General features: G+C 41.5%; 1 long non-coding RNA gene across 1 annotated transcript; it reads left to right on the top strand.

The window, feature by feature from the left end:
- Nucleotides 1-1551: 1551 nt before the first annotated feature.
- LOC140555680 (uncharacterized) lies at nucleotides 1552-3271 on the top strand. Its single transcript, XR_011979683.1, has 4 exons — nucleotides 1552-1737; nucleotides 2370-2463; nucleotides 2580-2671; nucleotides 3017-3271. It is a non-coding gene; the product is annotated as an uncharacterized lncRNA (long non-coding RNA).
- Nucleotides 3272-6905: the final 3634 nt, after the last annotated feature.

Below are 6905 nucleotides of genomic sequence, written 5' to 3'. Positions count from 1 at the left end.
CAAAATCAATCAAATGTGTCCAGTAATTCTGTTCATCTAACAAAATCAGATGTACCCTATGTAAACATTCAGCCACTTCTGGGGGGAATTTCACAAAGCAGGATTTCTCAGATTAGCAGGATAACTTAAACCCAAAGTCAAGCTTATCCAGTAGACAAAGAGCTGAGGCACATTTTATTAGAAAATCCTCCTCTATGAGCTTCAGCTCCCTGACTGAGAAATCCTGCTTTGTTTTCTAAGTAAAAATAATGAAATATCCTCCACAGAGAAAATTCTGTATGATTTCATGCAAATGACTTTCTATTTACTGTTGATTTCTTTCTTTAGATATTTGTGTTTCCATTAATAAAAATGCTGATCTTTCACTGAACACATGGTAGTTAGCTAGCTAGTCCTCAAGCTCAGCTGCTCTCACAGAGATGAAGAGCCCTCACCTGCATTAGCAGCTCAGCACCATTTCTCCAATGAAACAACTGTTTCAACATCATACAGAAAAATGCTGGAAATAACTAAATGTCTTTGGACAGATCAAAGAATCCTGAAACACTAAAGCTTGCCTCTATCCTCTATTCACAAAAAAGTTCAATATCTTTCATTTACTATCTTCTTACTGCTGAACAAAAACAGACTCATTAAAAGAGTTAGTAATTAGCCGAGCTACCCAACTATCTAGCTAGATCTGCCAACGTCCTTTTTAATTAACTAACAATCTACAACAACAATAAACTAATGGGAGCTTTATCTTCTTATTTAATATTTTAATATCATGGAAGTGATTATTGTAGCCTACATACACTGAAGTGCTGGGATTCAGACTAGTTTCCTCCACCGGTGATAAAGCCTCACTCTCCTCTCTCTGATAGCGGACCTTCTCCCTCCAGCCTGATTGAGCTGAACTTCATCAGCGGGTCCTCAAAATGTAGTCATCCGCCGCCTGGTCTAGTTCCTTCAGGTTACTTGTTCTTCTGCAGATCTCAGTGTTTCACTTAAACTTAGAGTTCTTTATATTATTAATTAGTATTGTTTGAGGAATATCTGTAAGATGATGTATTTTACCAGAAAGGATCAATATATTACTCATTTGTTGTGTCTAAAAAAGCGCTGCTCCTGTGGCGCATTAACACAGAGACACACAGCCGGACTGTTAGACACAGCCATACCTCACAGTGTTGAAGTTCATCTGACTCCAAATGTCCACCTAATTAAACTCATTTAGAGACCTGAGTTTAAGGGCTGACGACTTCTAAACTCTAGTGGAAATCACAAACCTCCATTTGATCAGTTAAAGGTCATTAAGTGTTACATTTTCTGAACTAACTGATAAAATGATCAGGATGTGTCTCCAGATATTAAAGAAACACACAGGTTTCAGCTCCAGCATTTCTTGACCGCAGTGCTTCTACCTGTATGGTGGTCTTTGAGGGGTCAGGTACGGAGCGGATCTCTGGTTGTGCTGTAGCTTCCTATCCCGCCCATTGCCCCACTCCCCCACCCCCCAGTCCTACTGCCACACCCCGGGTTGCCAGATAAGGAAAAACAACAGCAAGGAAACACAGCGAGCTGCAGCCGTGGAGGCGAGGAAGCGACCTGGACCTGGATCATTAGATGTTACACAACCTAAAAAGCTCCATGACCAGAGACGGAGTAACACGAGAGGAAATACTGGCGATGCGTTTGATAGATGGAGACAGCTTAGAGCCCAGAAGCGGACGAACTGGCTGATTTTCTCCTGAACAGGTGAGCACTGAGCTTCAGCTAAGTTTAGCTAACCTCATCTAGATCATTTATTACAGCCACTAGTAGAGATGGGCTTTTTCAGTGCTTTAAACATTGGAGTGCTTCATTTCTAGCCAGTGGTCCGAGTGCAGCTGGGTTATGAAGACAGTGCGTGTTTGAGAGAGCTAGGTAGCTAAAGTGCTCCAGACTAGAGCTGCCCCCCCTACTGTCCTACAGAGGCTTACTGCGCATGCGCGCTTCACTATTACGTCATGACTCATGTGCTTGGCGGTCCGGCCATAATTTCATCCTACCTGGACTTTCTGCATTTCATCAGTGCAGTCAGATAACTTGGTATTTATAATGTTTTATTGTGTTTTTAATGTTAATTGCTTGGTTTAAGTGTATTATATAATCCCATCTACATCTTATTGTTTATTCCATCGTTTAAATTGTGCTCGTTTGTTCAGAATCGTGGAAAATAATCTTTCAGTCGTGAGCACAGTAGTCTATCAGACGTTAGCTGTTTATCCGTCGTATCTAAAAGAGTCCATAAAGCCCTTTTTAGTAGGAGATCACTCAGGTTTGATATTGTGGTGAAATGATCTTCACTTTTCTGTGTAAATAAGTTAATTATGGGATTTTCTTTTTAGCTTTAAATATACAAGCACCTCCACCCCTAGTAAGAGGCAGTAGAGGAAGCATCATTTGTACTGGGTGTCCATCAAGTGGAGCACTTTCAGACCGGTCAGTATTCAGGATCTGAACTTATATGATTTCAGACCACATTGTGAATTATAGATCCTAATATCAATACAGAAGTACAGTATTACTGGTGGCCTACATTTTCACAAACATAACAGTTTTAACTCTATAGAGAAGATCTACCACTTATAGAAGAAGGGCTTGAAGGTCTGGAGAGCACCATGGATGTTTCTGAAGCTTTGGAGAAGAGGTAACAATAGTTTATTACTGAACATGACACAGAGAAAATAGCAGCTGCAGTCCACACCTATGCTGACAGTGTGTAATTCCTTATCATATTGTCTTCAGAATAGGAGAGTCCAAGACAACGAAAACCTGGACATGAATGAACCTGAGATCAGTGACCTCAGGAAGTTGTGATTATTGTTTGAGTAGTAATGTAGAGGTAAATGTACTTGTAGTATGATTCCTAGTATTTACTCATCTCACATTTGACAGTTTTGATTGGGGAACAGATGATCCGGGAGAAAAGGATGAGCCCAGATGAGGAATATGTTCCTCGTCTTTGTAAACAGTTTCTTTACTTTGTATACAGCTGCTGCTTCATGACTGGCAGGGAAAGACCCAGACTAAGGTCGCTGCGCCCTGATGACCCCAGAAGGTTTGGCCTGCTTCTACCTGTCCCGGCACCAACCATAGAGGAACTCAGGCAAACCCAGGCTTGACCGTATGCTCCATAAACTATCCTTTCTTTTCTACATCACACTGTGCTGAAGAACTAGCCCACAAAACAATAACTACATTTATAATAGTAGTAATAACTTCAGTTATTCTCCACAGTGCAGCGTTCCAGACAGACTAATGAGCAGCAGTTCCCACTGGAGGAAGAGCTGCACATCTCTCAAGTCCATTTAAAGTCCATTTTACATATTTTTCTGTATTATATTTATTCATATCTGTTGCTATACCTTGTTTTGCATTATTTTTTATAATAAGGTCGTTGCACTGATTGGAGTTTGTATACTGATCTTAGCATTTCTGGTTTTATTAATGATATACTATGAAATCTTCACTTTTCAATACTGTAAATCATGTTGATCATAACCATTTTAAACAATGTGATTACCATTCTGTTACTTACCCTTATAAACCCTTATTACTCTGTAAATAGGAAATGCATATAACTGTTAAATAAAATTGTTCATTTTCATCTTGTCTTTTTCATCAACTCATAAGTCATACTTTGTTACAACAGCATTGTTCATTAATAATTAGACTTTATTTCAACAACAAACAACAATGTTATAAGTGTAAATCAGGGTAAAGACAATGTGAAATAAACTGATGTGTAACAGTAACTACATGAAATGGAGGGAGCTGGTGATGAATGAAAGCTGAAGAGCTGGAAGCCCTGATGATCTTCCTGCGTCCAGAAGGTTTGTGTGGTGAAGCTCCAGTGAGGGTCCTTCATAACTGAGGTCTACAGCAGCTACTACTCGGAGAAAAGTGTGTATATGATCTGTTAAACTGAGCAGTATGTTGTCAGGATGTGTAAATGAGTAATTCCAGCTCCAGAGTGTGTTTTAGGAGCAGTGGGCTTTTGTGTTCAGGAGAACGAGCTTGGCTCTGGATAAAGCCGGCAGCGCTGCATCCAGCTCGCTAACAGTTGACAGAGTTCTATAAAATCCTCATGAGCTGGTTTATAATGAACAGACAATAAAAACAGATCAAGCGAGTATATTTACTGATCATCTTACAGAATATGACTCGTCGTCGCTTGTCATTGTAAAAGTTATTGATCTCGTCTCGCGCTCGTTCCTGCAGGTTCAGTGTCCTCAACCTGGCAACCCGCTCGAGCTGCGGGTCTGGGGTTGAGGGGGCGGGGCAGACCCCTCTCTCCAGTGTCTGGAAATTGGACTGCGGTAGACATTTTAAACGATTGCTGTCATTTAGTCCTTATTGTTCCTTTTAATGTTTTATTAGAGGACATTTCACGTCGTCTCCAGTTAAAAACCCTCGAATACGGAGGTTTGTCAAGGACTTTTATCTCTTTTGTCGGTTTGGAAACAACACCTGATGTTCAAATAAAAACTATGTTCATGTTTTGTTTTCTCTTAAAATGAAAGTCAACCAAATTCACTGATTTTATACATTTATATTTTATTCAAGTACATATTTCAGTTTATATTCAGCTCCTTGTGCTCGGGTCTGCAGCGGGACCGGAGAACTGACGCGCGTTGACACGTGATTTGTTTCAGTGACGTAACGAAGCTTCGGTTCCGGCGATCACGTGATCTCCGGTATTTTGAGCTGTTCGAGACGTGAGTCGACTCGTGCGACCGACTCTCCTTTATAGTCTTTACTCTCAGCTCTGTCTGATTGATCTGAGGGAGCTGAGAGCTCGAGGATTACAGCAGCTGGCTGTGTTACTGTACAGTCCTCTGTCTCACTGACCGGCGTCTGTGTTTCTGTCTGTTCACTGTGGAGGAACATGGAGACCGCGGAGGATCGTCGCTTCAGCCCCGTTTGGAGAAAGACAGACTCCAGGATCATCGTCTTCGGCCCCCTGCTCACCTACCGACGAGGAAGAGAGCCGCTTACCGGGAACATCGAGAAGCTGCTACTCCAGGACTGACCGGCCCTTCCCAGTCCCACCAGTCAGGTCAGTTTAAGAGGATTTCCTCGATTTTATCAGCATTAATTCTGTGATTTCTCTGCTTGTATTAAAAGTAATATATCAGAGTCACTCATATTGTTTCAGACTAACCTGCAGTATGGAGACTGTGTCTGTGTCCCGCATGATTTATAATCGTAACGTCAGAAAATCCTCTTTATCAACTTTATTAGAATTGATCCAGATTCATTCTGCTCTCCGAGTTCAAGCAGCTCCTGTACTGAATTTGAGCTGTTAAATATAGGATCTCTAGCCCCTAAAGAAGTCACGGTCAGTGAAGTTCTGACTGATCAGCTCCTTAGTTCACAATGTCTCTGTGAACCTTGATCAAAACCTAGTGAATACAGATCTCTGAATCAAGGCCTAGGAGGGATTTTCACATTGGTGGGGGACATAGAATCAGCCCCTCTGGAAGTTTGTGGAGGCTTTTAGCGTTCATGATGGTCTTCTGACCTCAATGTCATGTTTTATAGAGCCTTTATGTACAGATACAGTAGCAACACACTCGTAAAGGAGCCAGTCTGTTCCTGAGACAATAAATACACTCCTGTGATCATGATGACCAACAGCATCACAGCTAGCTGACTGTACTTCATGATGAACATCTAAACCTGTGTTCAGGGGGTTTGTTGTAGACCCAGTGGTCATCTAGCTTCTGTGTAAAGTTCTTTTCATCTGGATAATCAGGTAACATGTTGTTACAGGTTCTTCCAGACTGTTTGAGAGCATACAGTGACTTATTCAGTTTACAGAAAACCTTTTCACCTGTATTTTCCTCTGGTTGCTCCATTTACATCTCACAATTAATTAAAGCATTCAAGTAGGATGTTGTAACGTCCACCTGGTGGAGCTGAAGGTCATCTGCATCAACCCAATACTGTGATTTTGTTGAACACCTCTTTGAAGGTCTGTGGTACATTACAGACCCTGTAACAGTAGTCAGTATTGGTCAGTATCTGGTCTTCAATATCTGACCCACAATCTGCTGAATACTGAGGTTCTTTCCTGTCTCTCTTTGAATAGTGTGTACCATGTCTTTAGCATCAGTTTGAGACTCTTGAACCTTTTCTGGAATCTAATCAACATGGTTGGCTTTTGGCAAGGGGGGCTACACATCTCTCCCCATGGAAATAATCATCTGCTATTGACTGGTCAGTCTGGGTTTGGTGTTCAGTAACACACTCTGTAAGAAATTTCACCAGTCTGTGTTTATGGACTTTCTCTGTGTCTGGATAGTAGACTAGGTATGATGGACTGTTCTTACCCTACAAAGATTCCCTTTAACACTTTGAGTCTAGGTTAGGCTTTCTCTCTGTCAGCATGTCGTGGAGGTGGTTTCAAACAGCTGTTTAAGGCCCTGTTGTGAAGAGTTCTTCAGGTAAATTGCTGTGTAAAATGGTTAGTGTGTAAATCATCAGTTGATTCGAGTCTCACTTGCTCTCACACTGTACATGGCATTCCACAGCACAACACTTACCCGTTTACATCCCAAACACAAAGCTCTTAACTTTCTCCAGCTTAGGCTTAGTTGCAGGTATTGTCATAACATCTGCCACCATATCTGCTGTGGGACAGTGTTCAGTTATTTTACACTCATGGAGCGCTGATCTAATGAAGTGGTGTCTAATGTGGACGTGTCTTCATCTTTGTCACCATACAGGGTTCATGGAAAGAACGGTTGTCTTCAGGTATTTTCAGAGATGTATCTTGGTGATCACTGTTCATGGCATTTAGTAGCTGTGTGAGGTACAAGCCAGTGCCATATATTCTCCTTCACATGTAGACCGAGCAGAGAGTAAGAGGACCGTCT

Source organism: Salminus brasiliensis, chromosome 5 (assembly GCF_030463535.1).
Source record: "Salminus brasiliensis chromosome 5, fSalBra1.hap2, whole genome shotgun sequence".
NCBI lineage: Eukaryota > Metazoa > Chordata > Actinopteri > Characiformes > Bryconidae > Salminus > Salminus brasiliensis.
The sequence above is the reverse complement of the archived record's forward strand: the minus strand, read 5'-3'. Positions and strand labels throughout refer to the sequence as shown.